The 18,748-nt window shown below is 45.8% G+C and overlaps 2 protein-coding genes across 7 annotated transcripts in view; one reads left to right on the top strand and one right to left on the bottom strand.

The window, feature by feature from the left end:
• ZDHHC7 (zDHHC palmitoyltransferase 7) overlaps positions 1 to 4,104 on the bottom strand; it is a 36,336-nt gene extending 32,232 nt beyond the window's left edge. For 2 of the 4 annotated variants that reach the window (XR_013959160.1, XM_080643682.1), the window contains exon 1: positions 3,675 to 4,104. The gene's annotated coding sequence lies outside the window, so the exon portion shown is untranslated. Of the gene's footprint in view, positions 1 to 1,013; positions 1,298 to 3,674 lie in introns of all 4 variants that reach the window. The other 2 variants (XR_013959161.1, XM_080643683.1) reach the window with 2 other exon arrangements.
• A 13,558-nt stretch (positions 4,105 to 17,662) lies between these two features.
• Positions 17,663 to 18,748, top strand: part of KIAA0513 — a 55,795-nt gene continuing 54,709 nt past the window's right edge. The window contains exon 1 of one of the 3 annotated variants that reach the window (XM_080645621.1): positions 17,663 to 17,791. The gene's annotated coding sequence lies outside the window, so the exon portion shown is untranslated. Of the gene's footprint in view, positions 17,792 to 17,902; positions 17,922 to 18,748 lie in introns of those variants that run through there. The other 2 variants (XM_080645622.1, XM_080645623.1) reach the window with 2 other exon arrangements.

Genomic DNA, 18,748 nt, shown 5'->3' on the forward strand with positions numbered 1-18,748 from the left:
TAAAAGTGGATTTATTGTGAGAATCCCAAATGCACAAAATCATGGGTTGATCCAGGTCAACCATCAACATTGACTGCAAGGCCAAATCGCTTCGGAAAGAAGACAATGCTCTGCATTTGGTGGGATCAGGAAGGTGTGGTGTATTATGAACTTCTGAAACCAGGTGAAACCGTTAATACTGATTGCTACCGACAACAAATAATCAATTTGAACCATGCTTTGATCGTGAAATGACCAGAATGGGCCAGAAGACACGGCAAAGTAATTTTGCTTCATGATGACGCACCATCACACACTTTAAAACCAATTAAAGACACGTTAAAAGATCTTGCTGGGAAGTATTAACCCACCCGCTGTATTTACCAGACCTTGCTCCTTCAGATTACCACGTGGTCTGATAGATGGCACACGCACTTTCTGAGCAGCACTTCAAAACATACGAAGAAGTGAAAAATTGGGTCTCTGAATGGTTTGCCTCAAAACAAGAAAAGTTCTATTGGGACAGTATCCACAAATTACCTGAAAGATGGGGGAAATGTGTAGCTAGCGATGGACATTGCTTTGAATAAAGCACTTTTGATGTTTCTCTTGAAATTATCGTGTTTTCTTTGATTACAAAATCCACATTATTAACTGATACACCTAGTATATATATTTGAGGAAGGGACCATGAGAGAAGGAAGGATGCTGTGCAGTAAAGAATTTAACCTTGTCCAAAAGGAGGTTTGGCCTTTGTCCTCAGCTGACAATCTGATTTTCAGTGGGGGCTGGCCACACAAGAAAGACTAATAATTCAATTTAAGTTGAGGCTTTGGGTCATGCAGTATCAGGTGACCTAGAAACTAAGATCAAGCAAGTGAGCGATCAATCACAGGTGGAACCCCAATAGACTCTGAACACCCAGGCCCAGTGAGCTTCCCTGCTTGGCAATACCCTGTGCATATTGTTTCAAGTGTTCCGACAGAAGCCCCACCTCTGATACTTCCCTGGACTTTGTCCTACAAGCCTCTTACCTTGGCTGCTTTTAGTCTGTATCCTTTCCCTGTTACGAACCATAATTGTGAGGGTAACAGCTTTTGGTGAGTTCTGTGAGTCCTTCTTCCTAATAATCAAACATCAGGGTAGCTCTGGGAATCCCCAAACTTGCAGCTGATGCCAGTAGTGAAGGTGGTCTTGTGTGGACTGTTCCTTCTAAACTTTGTAGCTGACTAACTCTCACGGTTCACCTAAACTCTTCTCAAGGGCTACAGCTGAAGGGTCACACAGCGAGTTGTTAACACTGATCCTGGACACTGGCCTTGGAGAAAGCGGGAGTGAAAACGAGTGTTTAGATTTTATGCTCTGCTTTAGTTCTTGAATTTTTTTACAAAACAAGCCTGTGTTACTTTTATAATTAAATATCACTTTTAAGAAACACATACCCAAAAAGCTGCTTCAAGAAAATTATTCTGTAGAGATGTTCAGCACAGATTGGAGCAGCAAAGTTCTGGAATCATCAGGAAAACTGCTTCTCAGTTTATCCCAAACATTAACTTTGTATGTGAACTTATTTCTAACCCCCATTTCATCAAATTAACAAAGATTATATTACTTATATCACCAAAGTGTCCAAGCCTGCAGTAACAGTTTCAGTAAGAATGTAAAAGTATGTCCATACTTTTGACTAAATCAAGACTGTTCTTACATAAATTTCCGGCCATTCTATTCATGCTAATACAATCATGTGCCGCATAACGACATTTCGGTCAACAATGAACCACATATAGGATGGTCATCTCCTAAGATTATAAGGGAGCTGAAAAAGTCCTATTGCCTAGTGACGTCATAGCACAACGAATTTCTCACATGTTTGTGGTGATGCTGGTCTAAACAACACTACTGTGCTGCCAGTCACATAAAAGTACTGCACATACAAACATGTATAGTATGCAATACGTGATAATAATAAACAACTATGTTACTGGTTTATGTATTTACTATACTATACTTCTTATAGCTGGAATGTACCTTCTACTTATAAAATAGTATGCCATGATACATGACAGCAGCCTCATACATCTGGTTTACTGCGTCTCTTAATTGCATAATTTTCTCTTGTGTTTGCTTTAATCTTGGTTGTACAGTAACACGATATATAGGTTTGCAGCCTAGGAGCAACAGGCTATGCCATATAATTTAGGTGTGCAGTAGGCTATACCATCTAGGTTTGTGTAAATACACTCTATGATGTTCACACACAACATAATCACCTAATGATGCATTTCTCAGAATGTATCTCTGTTGTTAAGTGGTGCATGACTGTATCACTAGAAGAGGATTTCTGCTTTTATAGTACACTGATTAGCATGGCTGCAAAGCTGCAATTCACTAATTGTAATCAGAGGCAGGCTATGAGTCACAGGTAATAGAACCCATCTCTATACATTTTTACCCACTTTGCCTTCCTATGAGACATCTGCGTAGAGTTCCAATTGTTTTATGAATTCTTTAGGAAATTACCTTTTCAGGAGGTCTTGTGCTCCTCCATCTCTCAACTCAAAAGTCAATGGGAACTTACCAGTCTAACTCCAAAAAGTACACAATCCAAATAACTTCAATTTTCCAAAGTGTTCAAGAGATGCAATTTATCACTTGTGTTCCATTCCATTTTTCAAATATCTCTATAGCCAGTCACTTTAACCAAGTTATAACTTCCTACCAAACAAACTTAACAAGGTGACTTTTTAAAAGGTGACTTTAGATAAGTAAAAGTTGTAAGACAATATAAAAAAATAAATTCATCATCTGTGAGGTGAAGAGTTTAGGAAAAAAATATTTTGAGCTAGATTTCTAAACTACCTGAGACAATAAGAGTAAAACAGATAAATATATGTGCATTAAGTACATACACTAAGCAGAATGCAAACGTAACCACGTAGCATCGGTTTGGAAAGCATTGTATACAACCTGGACAGCAAAAGAAGCTACAAGGCAGGTGTATCAACAGTTCTTCCTACACGCCAATTTAACCTCCATAATAAACTGGTTGCTAAGGGCAAAAAGAGACTTAGTTCCAGCAGCAATGACTTTTCAAGAAGAAGAGCCTTGACCACACTAAGAGAAGATGCAGACATTGTCTTGAAGCTGACCTGCCTGTACCGGATGTCCTGTCCGGAAATCCCCCAAAGAACATTGATGGGGAAGGGAAGATAATGAGAAAGATGCACAAAGAATAAAAAAGTTAAAAACTTAACAGGGAAGGAAGAACAAGAGCATTCAAGAAGCCACGCACCGTGTGGGAGAAAGCCCATTGTAATATATGCCTATAAACAATTCTTTACAGCTTACAGAAGGGTTTATAGCCATTCTCTCTTCTAGTCCTGACAACAACCCATTATTAGTGGAGAAAACAGTGGATCGGAGAGCTTACTGTCAAGCCAAGGTCAGGCACAAAACTGGGACCTGCAATTCGGACCCTATCCCGAAAGATCAACTAAGGAGCGACAAGGAGACACCTGGGGAAGTCAAGTGCACGCACAGTGCCCCTGAGGAATCCGGGAAGGCTGCAGATCACAGCGGGCGGGGTGGAGGAGAGGGAGCAGGGGCAGGTAGTGGCTAGGACACCTGCGCTTGAGCAGCCAGCCCGTCGGGCCCGGCCCAGCCCAGCCCAGCCCAGCCCAGCCCGCCGCACTCACCCGAGGCCCGGGCGGGGTCGCCCGGCGCTACGGCTCCTCCTGGCCAGCGGCGGCGGCGGCGGCGACTGCAGCGGCCAAGGCAGGGACGCATCATGCGGCCGCGCTCATGGCCGGGCCGGAGCGGGCCGCGTGGCTCGGAGCGGGCCGGTCCGGCCGAGCCGAACGAAGGGAGGTGGCCGCCGAGCACACACCAGAGCCCAGAACCCTGCCTGAAGAGCACAGCAGTGCGACCCCCGGAAGTGAACCCGCGAGGTCAGCGGCGTCACGCGTGCGCAGTTCAGGCTGTCCCTCGGGCTCCTGGCCGCGGAGATGGGCTCGTAAGGCGCTCTCCGGGACTCAGTGGCCAGGGGCTCTCTGGAACAGAGGCTCTTAAGGAGTGGCAGTTCCTTGAGAAAAGCAGCTTCTAGTCGCAAGCTCCCTTCGCTAAAGTAAAGGATCTCCAAACTGAGATCCGGAAGGGAAAGGATGGGGTCTACGGGCTGCCGCAAGGTCCAAGCCACGCGTTGAGCTGTCATCCAAGGTCCAGAGTTCTTCCCAAGTGGTTGGAGGCCGCGGCGACCTCTTAAGGAACTGTCAGCTGTAGGTGTGGCCTGTAGGGTGTGCGGGAATGAGAACTCAAAAAACGGGGACATGGAAACAGCAATGAAAAAGATGGAGGCAGAAGCAAATGAGGAAAAGGGGAAGCATAGCCCGGTTGGTGTGGCTCCGTTGATTGAGTGCCCTCCCGTGCGCCAAGAGATCCCTGGGTTGACTCCTGGTAAGGGCACATGCCTGGGTTGCGAACTTCATCCCCAGGAGGGGATGTGCAGGAGCCAGCCAGAGGATGTTTCTCTCTCATGGATGTTTCTATCTCCCTTTCCCTTCCTCTCTCGAAAATCAATAAAAAGATACTTTAAAAATAAGTAAATAAAATATACAGTTCTCTGGTTTAAAAAGAAAAAAGGAAAGCATACTGGGCTGGGGATTGGAGGCCTGGCACCTGGGGTCTGCGGAGGCTCTGGTGTTCCCTCTCTGAGGGACCTGGATGTCAGAACATTCCAAGGATTCCTTCCAGGTGATGTCCTAAATATTTTGAAGGTAGATACGTTTTTTATTTATTTGGGTTTCCTATAATATTTGGGGCAATGGCTGCAGGTCTGGGAAGTAGATGCTCAGTGTTTGTTGTTAAACTGGTAAGTACTAACTAAATTGTATGAGAAAAACAGTAATTATAGTTAAGGAATCTATAAGAATCTCACTGACTGCAAGCTACTTTCTCATTATTTACTGTCTTGCCCCCAGAAACTCATTCCAGCCAAGCTTTAGGAATAAGGGGTACATTAAATTAATCATCAAAATTCCAGCTTTAAAAGTTTAAACAGCCGAAACCGGTTTGGCTCAGTGGATGGAGCGTCGGCCTGCGGACTGAGGGGTCCCGGGTTCGATTCCAGTCAAGGGCATGTACCTTGGTTGCGGGCACATCCTCAGTGGGAGGTGTGCAAAAGGCAGCTGATCGATGTTTCTCTCTCATCGATGTTTCTAGCTCTCTATCCCTCTCCTTTCCTCTCTGTAAAATATCAATAAAATATATTAAAAAAAAAAGTTTAAACATGTGTTAGTGGGTCTCGTATCTCTGTATTCAGAGTGGTGCTATGCATTCAGTCACCCTTCACTGAGCCTCCTGTTGCCTGGGATCGTTGTTTTCACAAAGGAAAAAGTGAGGTTGGCCCCTCCCGTCAGTGGTCAATTCTTTTCACATAGGCTCAAAGAAAGGATGGTTATCTCTGATGACACCGAGACTATACTTGAGATATACTTGCTGCGAGCAATGTTAAAAGAATAGCTTCTCAAAACAAAACAAAACACACACACACACACACACACACACACAACAAGTGAGCCCGGCAAGTGTGCCTCAGTGGGTGAACATCATCTCAGGCACAAGGAGGTCACCAGTTGGATTGATAGTCTGGGTACAAGCTTGGGATTGCGGGCTACATCCCCAGTAGGGGGCGTGCAAGAGGCAGCTGGATGTTTCCTGGATGTTTCCATCTCTTCCTCTCCCTTCCTCTCTCTGAAATCAATAAAAACCTATTTTTAAAAAGGTAAAATCATGACTTTTATACAAATATAAACACATGTAAAATATTTAATTTAACTCACTAATTAATGAGAAAGTATGTAAGATGATACAAATAGTTGAGAGATGAATCCAAAAGACAGACACATATATAAGCAGTCAGGAATGCTGAGATGAATTTGCTTAATAGATGCAAAACTGGCTTCTTTTACAGTGTGGGGAGGGAGGTCAGTTGGACTTCTACTATACAAGATTCACTTGTCTGGCATATCTGTGGGCAAGAATCACATTCATTGCTATAAATTCTCTATAGCCTATAGAGTTATAAATAGCTTAAAGAAAAGGAAAAAACACACCTCATGGAACTAGAAAACTAGAAGGGTGTGACAGACAACACCCAATTGTTCATTGAAAACACCCAATACTCATTTCAAAGTCTTACACAAAAAGTAAAGAGGGAAAAGGATTTGTATGCAGGCATATAAGCATAACCAATGGACACAAGACACTGGCGGGGGAGGGGGGCGGTGAGGGCATGTGCCGGGGGGTAGGGGAGGCCGGGGGAAAGTCAATGGGGGAAAAAAGGAGACATATGTACTATTATTTGTAATACTTTAAACAATAAAATAAAATTTTAAAAAAAGTAAAGAGGAGGGATCTCTACCCCATAATTCTCCTGAGTCCCCACACTTGTCTGCATTTTTTATTACTAGCATAGCTTGTTTATTTTAACTTTAAAATTGCACCCTTGTTAAAAGAAATAATAGCACAATGAAATAATGCTTTAAAATATTTAACAAGGATGACAGCAGATGACAAAAACAATTCAACTCTTATCAAGGACTTTCATCTCTTTCTCAACAGAATTGACATGTGCGGTCTTCTGCAAGTCATTTCCCCTCTCCAGGCTTCAGCTTTGTCTTTTTACCCCTTAATCTCTAAAATATGAGATTAGTCTTGATTTCTAAGTTTCTTCCAGTTTTAAAATTGTGTCTCAACACAGAGGTGTTTTTGGTTTTGCCTCTCTCTAATTTCACTGAAGTCCTGGGAGCAGAACACCTCCTAAATTGGAGGTCTTTGCAGGGAAGGGAATATCCCAATCTCTGGCTTAGTTCTGGTTTCCCCTCAGGAGCTGGTTTCCAGCTAACCAGTCATCCCAGGAAACAGCCCTTTTAAAAGTGGAGGCTCTAGTCACATATGTGAAAGAAAGCTCAGCCCACATTCAAAGTAACAGGAATGAATGCAAATTTAAAGCACAAGGAGATCCCAGTTTTCATCTAGTACAGTGGTCGGCAAACTGCGGCTCGCGAGCCACAGTTTGCCGACCACTGATCTAGTAGATTGGCAAAATAAGAGTTTGATAATACTTCATGTTGGCAAGGCAGATCAAATTGGTGCAATTGTAAATTTGTTCAGCTCTTTGCAGAGCAAGATTCCCTTTGACCCAGCGATTTCCCTTGGGAATTTATCCTACAGATAGACTCACCCATGTGCACAAAGATGCTTGTACTTGAGTATTTATGGTAGCCTGGTTTTAGAAGCAAAAAAACTGGCATCACCCTACACGCCCATTAATATATTAAATAAATTATGTTGTATACATAAATGAAATACTGCGCTGTGCAATTATAAAAAGAGAATGAGGCAGACTTTTATGTGTTCATATGAATGGTCTTCCAGGTGGTATATTAAGTCTATTGTGTAAAATTGTGTATTTGTGTAAAAAAGAAGAGTGGGGGGTATATGTTTTTATGTACATAGACTATTCCTGGAAAAAATATACAAGAAACAAGTCTTTAATTTATTTTTCTAAACCCTATATTTATTTTTAAATACATAAAATTGTAATTAGGAGAAACCAATATGGCGGCATAGGTAAACACCTGAACTTGCTGCCTCACACAACCACTTCAAAACTACAGCTAAAAGACAAAACGGGTATCATCCAGAACCACAGGAAGGCTGGCTGAGTGGAAATTCTACAACTAGAAGGAAAGAGAAAAGCACACTGAGACTCAGAGGAGGAGCGAAGGTACAGAAGTGAAGTGCAGAGGTACAGAGGCGCGCGCGCTCGTAAAGGACTGGCAATTGAATACGCTGTTGTCTTTTCCAATCGGGAGGGAGACACAAGCTCCCGAATGCTCTGAACTCAAGTTCTGGGCAGGACTCTGGGGACCCAGACTCATACCGGGAGAAACTGGACTGTCTGGCATGGGGCGGAACTCGAGGATGGCTTTCTTTCAGAGGTGCTTGCAGCGATCATTGTTCCTGCACAGTGCCAGGGACACAGAGGCACAGGACCTCTTCCAGGCAGGGCTGATGGTCAGCCACTGCTGTTTGCTCCACCCTGGTGATTCCCTGAGACCCCACCCCACCCAATTTGTGCTCAGAGGTTTTTGCATATGAATGGCCTGGCCCTTTGCAATCTGAAATCTAACGTACTGCAGCTGGGTCAAAGAGCCCCAGAGCCTCCAAAAGAAGACCCAAGGCTCCACAGCAGCTTGCATTGCTTCACAGCTGGGCCTCATCTGGGCACCTACAAACCCCAAACAAAGAGAAGGAATCTGCAGATCTCTCTGTAGCTACTGCTGGGTGGCCTCTCTCCATGGAGATCCAAGAGCCAGTGTACCCAGTGGTCAGAGTGGGACCATCCAGACTACAACTCTTCAGATCCATAAGAGACACACTCAGGGGGCAGACTCAGTGAGCGCCAAAGCCCCACTGAAGCAAGTCTTGCACCATAAGGGTGTCTTCAGCACAGAAGTTCTCCCATCATAGACACAACTGATCCTCACAGCCAATTGGCCTGGAGGTCAATTCCTCCCAGTGATACCAACAACAATCAAGGCTTAACTACAACAAGACTGTGCACACAGCCCACAAAGGAGTGCACCAAGAGTGTCCACCTCAGGTAATTAGTGAGGCTGAGCCACTGGGCCCTATAGGACACCTCGCACATAAAGCCACGCTATCAACACAGGGAAGCAGCCAAAATGCGGAGACAAAGAAACAGGTCACAAATGAAAGAAATGGAGGAAAGCAAACTACTGGATATAGATTTCAAACCCACGGTTATAAGGTTACTCAAGAATCTTCTAGGGAGAAACCAAGATGGCCGCATAGGTAAACACCTAAATTGCTGCCTCGCACAACAATATCAAAACTACAACTAAAAGACAAAACGGACACCATCCAGAACCACAGGAATGCTGGCTGAGTGGAAATTCTACAACTAGAAGGAAAGAGGAAAGCACATTGAGACTCAGAGGAGCTGCAAAAGGCTGAGGTGCGGAGACACGCACGTGCGGGGAGGACAGGCAGCTGAGTGCACGGGAGGCTGAGTATGTGGCTGGCTTTCCCAAGCAGGAGGGAGAAGGAAGCTCCTGACTGCGCTGAACTCCAGTCCTGGGCGAGATTCTGGGAACCCAGACTCATTTGGGGGGGGGGGGGATCTGGACTGTCAGGAAAAGAGAAAGCACACTGAGACTCAGGGGAGCTGCGGAAGGCAGAGGTTCGGAGGCGCGCGTGTGCAGAGAGGACTGACTGCTGAGTGCACGGGTGGCTGAGTGCACGACTGGCTTTCTAACGTGGGAGGGAGACGGAAGCTCCTGACTACGCTGAACTCCAGTTCAGGGTGAGTTTCTGGGAATCCAGACTCATTCGGGGAGAAACTGGACTGTCTGACAGCAGACGAAACTCTAGGACGGCTTTCTCTCAGAGGTGCTTGCGGCAATTACTGAGGGACACTGAGACCCAGGGGCCTCATAGGGCAGGGCTGATGGGAAGCCAAGGTTGCCTGCTCCACCCTGAGACTCTGCCCCATCCAAGCTGAGCACAGAAGCTTTTGCAATTTTGCAAGTCTTGTCTCATAAGGGTGTCTCTAGCACAGAAGTTCTCCCAGCGTAGACACAGCTGATCCTCACAGCCAATTGGCCTGGAGGTCAATTCCTCCCAGTGATACCAACAACAATCAAGACTTAACTACAACAAGGCTGTGCATACAGTCCACAAAGGGGTGCAACAAAAGTGTCTACCTCAGGTAACTGGGGGAGGCTGAGCCACTGGGCCCTATAGGACACCTACCACACAAAGCTACTCTACCAACTCAGGGAAGCAGCGAAAATGTGGAGACAAAGAAACAGATCACAAATGAAAGAAATGGAGGAAAGCAAACTACTGGATATAGAGTTCAAAACCACGGTTATAAGGTTTTTCAAGAGTTTCCTAGAAAAGGCCAATAAATTTAGCGAGACCATCAAGGATATGAAAAAGGACCAACTAGAAATTAAACATACACCAACTGAAATAAAAAATATTATACAGAGACCTAACAGCAGACTAGAGGACTGCAAGAATCAAGTCAAAGATTTGAAATACAAAGAAGCAAAAAACACTCAACCGGAAAAGCAAAAAGAATCCAAATATTTGAAGATAGTGTAAGGAGCCTCTGGGACAACCTCAAGCGTACCAACATCCAAATTATGGGGGTGCCAGAAGAAGAGAGAGAGCAATATACTGAAAACCTATTGGAAGAAATAATGACAGAAAACTTACCCTACCTGGTGAAAGAAATAGACTTACAAGTTCAGGAAGCACAGAAAACCCCAATCAAAAGGAATCCAAAGAGGACCACACCAAGACACATTATAATTAAAATGCCAAGAGCAAAGACAAAGAGAGAATATTAAAAGCAGCAAGAGAAAAACAGTTAGCTACCTACAAGGGAGTACCCATACGATTGTCAGCTGATTTCTCAACAGAAACTATGCAGGTCAGACGGGAGTGGCAAGAAATATTCAAAGTGATGAATAGCAAGAACCTACAACCAAGATTACTCTACCCAGAAAAGCTATCATTTAGAATTGAAGGTCAGATAAAGAGCTTCACAGATAAGAAAAAGCTAAAGGAATTCATCAATACCAAACCAGTATTATATGAAACTAGAGGCCCGGTGCACGAAATTCGTACACTGAGGTGTGTGTCCCTCAGCCCAGCCTTCACCCTCTCCAATATGGGACCCCTCAAGGGATGTCCAACTGCCCACTTAGGCCTGATTCAGGACTGCTGGCTCCCAACTGCTTGCCTGCTTGCCTTCCTGATTGCCCCTAACCGCTTCTGCCTGCCAGCCTGATCACCCCCTAACCACTCCCCTGACAGCGTGATTGATGCCTAACTGCTCCCCTGCCAGCCTGATTGCCCCTAACTGCCCTCCCTTGCAGGCCTGGTCCCTCCCAACTGCCCTCCCCTGATGGCCATCTTGTGGCAGCCATCTTGTGTCCACATGGGGGCAGCCATCTTTGACCACATGGGGGCAGCCATCTTATGTGTTGGAGTGATGGTCAATTTGCATATTACTCTTTTATTAGATAGGATTAGATAGGATGCTGAAGGGTATTCTTTAAGAAGAGGACGAAGAAGAAAAAGGTAAAGACAAAAACTATGAACAACAAAGTGACAAGAAATACATATCTATCAAGTGAATCTAAAAATCAAGTGAATAAAAAGTCTGATGAACAGAATAAACTGGTGAATATAATAGGATCAGGGGCATAGAAAGGGAATGGACTGACAATTCTCGGGGGGAAAGGGTGTGGGGGGTGTGGGAAGAGACTGGACAAAAATTGTACACCTATGGATGAGGACAGTGAGAGGGGCGGGTAAGGGCAGAGGGTGGTGTGCAAACCTGGTGGAGGGGAGCTATGGGGGGAAAAAGAGGAACAACTGTAATAATCTGAACAATAAAGATTTATTAGGAAAAAAAAGCAAAAACATGTAATTAAAAGTAAATGAGACAACCCCATAAGACAATTGGCAGAACACTTGAACAAGTACTTGACAAAAGAGACTATCCAAAACAGTGTTCATTTTCATTAGTCATTGGGGAAATGCACACTCAGACCACAATGAACACTATTTACATACCTAACATGAAACCCCCCAAGGGTTGAAGTAACTAGAAGTTCCGTACACTGCTGGTGGGCATGTCATTGTCAAACTGCCTTGGACAATTGTTGGGAGTATCTGCTGAAGCTGAACATACTGTACATATGTTCACCAAGAGGTGTGTATTAGAATGTTCACCCAGCACTACCCATGGTAGTTCTAAATTGGAAACAATCTAAAAGCACATGGGCAACAGAAGGAATAAATAAATTGTGGTATATTCCTACAATGAAATACTGTACAGAATGAAAGTCTATATTACACACAGCCATACAGACCAATCTCACTAATAAGATGTGAGTAAAAGAAGCAAGACACAAAAAGTACATATTATCTGATCTCATTAAAAAGAAGTGCAACGTTAGGCAAAACTGATCTTTGGTAGAGGAGACAGGGCAGGGCAGTGGTTACCATTAATGGGTGATGCTAGTAATAGTCTATTTCTTGATCTGGGTGCTGGTTATATGGGTGCTCACTTGGTAAAAATTCATCCAGTAATTGTCTGCTCAACTTCAAGTAAACAGTGTGAGAGAAGAGACAGACAAAGGTACAGAGGTTTGTTCCAGAAGATCCAGTGAGGATTTGATCACATTTGTGGTTTTTAAAGGTCATTCTAGCTTCTTTGTGGACAGCATATTGGAGAAGGTCAAGAATAGATACAGGGAAATGTCAACTAATAAATGTCAATGGAGCAATTGAAATAGAACATTCAAGGTTTGGCAACCACGATAGTATTATTGTTGATGGGTGCTAAACTGCTGGAAAATAGGATGTTTAAATAATCTCAAAGCATCTTCCCCACAGAAGGATGTTTGGGGTTGTTTCTTATTTTTTTCCACCGCGTTTGTAGTGTTGAATACAACAGCCAGACTAGGGAAGCCAGAAGGCTTAAACTCCACAACCCATGGTATTAGACAAGGCCCAGAAAGTGGTATGATGTGCTCCTGAATTTATTTTCCCTGGGTCACTGTGCCTCCAGCTGTGGGTAGAGCCTGCTGCGGACTCTGCTGGTGGGAAGGCAGATGGCTAGTGGACAGGTATGGAGCAGTTACTGAGGGTCAGGCTCTGGTCTTGGCCCATGGATCTCTCAAGCTCACTCTCTTATGCCCTTTGGAATTTGACTTGGAAGGCTTCTTTCTCCCTGGAACCCCACCTAAAATCCACCCCCACTCCCCACTTCCATTTCTGCAACATCTCACTTCGTCCACCTGGCTTTGCTCCTTGTCATGTCGCAGCTAACTTCCTATATCTCTCACTTAGTTATCCCATGGTTTCTCCCTCGCTGCAATGCCAGCCCCACGGAAGGCAGTGAGTTCTGTTGGTCTCCACTACCGTCTTGCCAGTGCCTGTCAATAAGTAGGTACTCAATAATAATGCATGGGATGAATGAACCCACCATGGTTGGCCCCTTTTGTAAATGAAGGAACAGGCCCAGTGAGGTTAAGCCGTGTGCTCAATCAAGGTCACACAGCTAGGAGTGGAGAGCCAGGATTCAGACGCAGAGGCCTTGCTCTTTGCTGCTGTCATATTGCCTCACAGACTCACTTCATCCTCACATCCCCGTGAAGATGTATGATCAGGAAACGAAGGCTCAGTGTTAAGTGATTGCCCAAAGGAAGCAGAGAAGCTTGTAGACCTCCTTGCATCTGGCTGTGAAGATCCTGCTCTTTATACTGTACACACTCCCTAAGGAGCCGGAGGCCATGCTCCACAGCAATGCAGCTCCATACCAAGCTCCAAGGACTGACTGGTGACATGATTCCTCTGCTCCTGCTGCCAAGACTCGATCCACCAAGTCCCCTGGAAGCAAGCCCCTGCCCATTTGTGCTATTTTCCAATCACTCAGTCCTCTTCTTGTCCTTGTCCTAGACTCATATTGGTTCATTCAGAGGCATTTAGTGATTTACTCTGTGCCTAGCACCATGCTAAGTGCTGCAGACACCAGTGAGCAAAACCAGACACAGTCCTGCCTGTTATGTTAATTATCTCAGAGACTAATTGAACAAGTAAGTGCACAATTACAAACTGATATGTTCCAATAAAGGAAAAGCACATTGTATGGTGAGAGGGTATAGACCTGGGAATCTGATCTGGTGTGGGGGTCACATGGAAGGCTTTCTTTAGGATGTGATATGTGAAGGACACCTGGGTATTTGATGAGCAAAGGGTGCAGGAGGTGGAGGAAGAGGGTTCTAAGCAAAGGGCGATGGGGTGGAAAGCAACTTGAATTGTTTGAAGTTCTGTAAGGGGCCCTTGTGTGGAGGGCAAAGGGGGAGTGGCTTGAGTCCAGGCTGGAGCGTTTAGAAGGGCTTGGGTCATTCAGGGTCCTAACAACCAGTTGAGGGATGCCAGCCACATTTGAGGGAAAGTGGGAAGCCACTGGAGGATTTGATCACATTTGTGGTTTTTAAAGGTCATTCTAGCTTCTTTGTGGAGAGCATATTGGAGAAGGGCAAGAATAGATGCAGGGCAATGTCAACTAATAAATGTCAACTAACTGAATTAGAATACTCAAGGTTTTGCAACGCTACTATTATTGTTAATGGATGCTAAACTACCGGAAAAGAGGATATTTAAATAATCTCAAAGCACCTCTCCACAGATTACTAGTTATTTACAAAAGGAAGAAACGGTCCCTTTACACTGAATAAATATCACCATCTCCACCATTGCTCAAGCATAGTATCATACAAGATACACTGATGTTTGTGCCTCCTGATACAATGCACTAAGGACACACAGCTATGCAGTACTGCTGCCAAAAATTATACAGTACTCCTGACTCTATAAGGGAGCAATCAGAAAAATATAAACAGACATTCTACAAAACAACTGGCCTGTACTCCTAGTACACATTAGTGTCTTGAAGCGGGAAATAGCTGGTAACCATTCTAGATTAAAGGAATTTGCTTTTGAAGATGGAGGAAGGGGCCTTGAGTCAAGGAATGCAGGAGGCTGCTAGAAACTGAAAAAGGAAAGAAAATGATTCTCCCCAGAGATTCCCGAAGGAATCACCCCTGCTGATACCTTGATTTTAGGACATGACCTCCAGAACTGTAAGATAATAAATTTGTGTCATGTTAGCCACTAAGTTTGTGCAATATGTTACAAAGGGGGAAGGGAAAATAGACATGGTGGGTAACCAGAAACACAGACTAATGCTATGTCACAACACCAGTTTTATCTTGTATAATTGTTTTTGGACTCATTCTCTAATCAAAGTATTTTTGAATATTAATTCAGTCATCCAATAAATTTACTATTTCTCCTTCCTTTTCTTCCTTCCCTTCCTATAGTATCATGAGATATCTTAGCAAATGCTCTGTCCTAAATATGTTGTTTTCCCTTGCCTGCCCAGAATCTGTCCCCCTTCTCCTCACAAGAGTATCTCATTTTCCTGTGGGAAACCACCCTTCCCTTGCTCCCTACCCAAGTAGCTGGTTAGGGCTGATCCTCACTCCTGTCCAGATGTGGCCAATCCAGTTATCCCAACACCTGGCCTCAGAGATTGGTTCAAGGGGATGAGCACATGAGTGATGTTGGTCCATTCAGACCGAATCCTGGGACTTCGGCTGGAAATATTCAAAGAGAGAATTCCCTCCTCGCCCCCCCCCCCCCGCCTTTTTTTTCTGCGAAGTTGAAAGAATATAAACCTGTTGCTGCCAGAGACCACTCCATAAAAAACCTAATCTGAGAATGAAGCCAAATCAGAGGGAAGCAGTCAGGTAGGGGAAAGAGACTAAGTTCTGATAACATCATTTGAGCCCCTAGATCTTGCTGGACCAACTCCAGAACTTTTCAGTTATGGGAGCCAATACAGTCTCTCGCTTCAAAAACCAGTATGAATTGAATTCTTATAATTGAAAGAATCTTGGTAAACACACCTTCCAGGTCCAGACACACTACTTCTATTATATTTCCTTGATTTATCAGTCTCTATATTTCACAACAGAGATAAGGTTAATCTAGCATGACTTGGTCTTTTCATTGGTGCTTCCTCTTCTGAGGGACACAAATATTTTTTGTAAGTAATCTGTTATGAATATTTTTCAGGCCCAAAGTCAAGTTTACTGAACTTACTTTCTTCCCCTTTTTAAAAAATGGCTATGTCATCTGCCTCTCTCAAACCCTCTGGCAAGGTCAGAAGACCTTTAATGAGATAGAAAGAGAGAAAGTCCATATGAATCTCTTGAAGAGAAATTATATTTCCCCTAAATGGAATTTGACCCTGAATGAGCTCATACTTTTCAATTTTCCTAACTAGCTGGTATCACCAGCCAGGTCAGGCCTACAGGAGATGGTGCCTTGTGCTAGGTTCACTCACTGAACAGAGGAGGACTTCCTCCAGCCACAGATACAATCCTCCTCTATTCCCATAAAGTATGCAAGACAAGCTCATACTCTGCTGGACACAGGGCAGACCTTACAGGAACCAATAGTATGTCTACTTATCCGTAGTGTCCACATGAAGAAGTGAAGGCTGTCCTCCTTCCCTTCCTGAGTTCACACCAAACTTGAAACACCAAGAGAACAATCATACATGATGGCCATACCAAGCTGGTCAAGCAAATCTGGGAAGGACTAAAAGCAGCTATGACCCAGCCATTGCTCCTGTGGGACTGCAGTTCCCAGCTATTTTTCTTCATGTAGTTCCCTTAAACGTCTTCCAGCAAGTCTGAAGTTCAATAGATCCTCTTCCCACGGACCAGCAGCTCCATGCTTGGGGTTCAGGAAAGCTACCTGATCATCAATCCATGTCATCTTTTCTCATAAATGGCAGGCCTCCAGTTCCTTCTGCACAACTACAACTTCAGAGTACCCAGTTTTCTAAAATTGACATTCAGCCTCCTTTCAGATACTACTGCCTTTATTTTGAGACAGGGCTTTATTATTTCATATGAGCAACCGCCAGGAGCACTATAGCTCTGCAATGTAGCTGTGGAAATGTCTTTAGAGTTTGAGGTACGGAGCCCATACTCCAGAATCAGATACTTAATTTGCTAAGTGTTGGAACCAAGTGTCACCTAACCCCAAACTTACTGGGGAGATGTCAGTTTCTGCTTCTATACCTCCTTCTTCTAGAACTATAAAAGGCTTCCATAGGAGACACTACTATTGTTCACCTTTTTTTTTTTAAAAAAAGTTTTTATTTATTTATTTTTTTTTATAGAGAGAGGAAGGGTGAGGGAAACATCGATGAGTAACATAGATCAGCTGCCCCCTGTGCACCCCCTACCGTTGATGGAGCCAGCAACCTAGATATATGCTGACCTGGAATTGAATCCATGGCCTCTTGACACATGGGATGATGCTCAACCAACTGAGCTCCACAGGCCAGGGCATTACCTTTTTATTTATTCATTTTTTAATTGAAGGAATGTGGAAGGAACAGGATGGCTTGAACGTTGTGTTTATTGTATATGCTAAAAAAGATGCAGCCTGGCCGAAGCTTGTGGAGCAGGCGAGGTGGAATCTATCAGCCTTTACCAGTAGGATGCCCTCTTTCAAGAAATAAATTGGTCTCAAATTGCCCTTTTACACCATGCATCCCTGCCTGACTTATTTTTAAAGTATGTTCATTAATGCTGTGACTTCACCCTAACTGTGGAATAGGCGGGCAGAAAATGGCAAAAGGTGTTTTAAAGGTGGGGACACTCAGAACCAGGCCATCCTTCCCGACTCCCTGCCGGAGTTCCTCACCACCCGCAAAGTCACCAAATCGCCCACAACAGCCTGCCTCACCTAACCCTTCCCAAGAACACCCTAGTTTTAAGCAGACCCAGGAAACGAGGTTCCCAGGACCTTCCCGCCAGAGATCTCTGAGCGCAGTCCCAGAGGCGGGGGACCAGGCCTCCCACCGCGGAGCAGCCGGGCCGAGAGTGAACCAAACGGACCCCGCACAGTCGTGAGCGCCGGGCGCGGGCGGCGGCACTGTCCTGTCATGTGACATCGCTCCGGCCGCCCTCACGCCTGCGCACACAGGGCCGGGGGCGGGCGCGGCGGCTGACTGACAGCTTGCGCGAGGTCCCGGCTCTCCGACCAGCGCCGCGGCTGCACCGCCGAGCCTACCAGCTCCCGCTCGCTCTGTCCGTCCCTGACCCGCCGGCGCGCCGCGGTGAGAGGGGCCCCCCGTCGGTGCCCGCGGGGTGTAGACGGGCCGGGGTCCCCGGGCGGCGCGGGAGCTCTCCGGAGGGCGCCAGCTGGAGCGCCCGAGGCAACGGCACGGGCTTCTCTGGGACCAGCGCGTGAGGGGCTGCGGGAGGGGAAGGGGGTCATTGGTGACGCGGGGTGGAGGGCCTTGGGCCGCAGGGATTCCTGCGGGGTCTGCGGTGCCGGGCGGGGTGAAGAAATGGGAAGGGGAGCCCACAGGCTGGGGGACTGTACGCGGGGTCCCCACCCCCGGTGGCAGATGGTGTTGCCAAGTGGCTCTGAGATGGAGCTGGCTCCCCAGTCTTGAGGGGATGAAGACCCCCTCTTCCCCCCGCCAGACTCCTGGAAAGGCGTGCTGGGGGGAGTGCCTGGAACCAGGCTGGAAAGACATTTGCCAAGTCGTGCGTGTGTTCGGTTTTAAGTTTGCTGCCTCTCTGCTCCCGGGTGGCGGACGCGGGAGGGGTGGCGGCCAGGGAGAGGGCCCCCGGGCGGGTGCCTGCCATCAGCTCTGCCCGCGCCTGCCCAGGGCTCCCCTCCTCCCGACAGGTCATTGAGCACTGAGGGGTTTGCAGAGGGCACAGCAGTACAAACGCAGGGTTAGAAACGCAGTGTAGGACAGCTGGCTCCGGACAGACTGAACCGGTGTCCGGGGTCTTTGAAAGGACTGGATGTGGTCTTCTTGGAGCTGGGGACATGTTCCTCTTGTACTGGGTTTGTGCTTCCCTAGGTTACATGTAGATGGGATTTGGGAGAAGGAGAAGACGGGGAAGAGGAAAAGGAACTGGCCAGCTCCTCCAACTTTCTGGTTAAGTGCTAGGCAAGGGTGCCAACTTGGCTGTGAGCTGGCACAGGTGAGGCGCCCTGACCTGGAGGTTGTAGCTGTGGTGAGTCAGTGTTCAAGGCAAGCTGACAGCTGTCAGGG

This window comes from Plecotus auritus (genome assembly GCF_963455305.1).
Source record: "Plecotus auritus genome assembly, chromosome: 10".
Lineage (NCBI taxonomy): Eukaryota > Metazoa > Chordata > Mammalia > Chiroptera > Vespertilionidae > Plecotus > Plecotus auritus.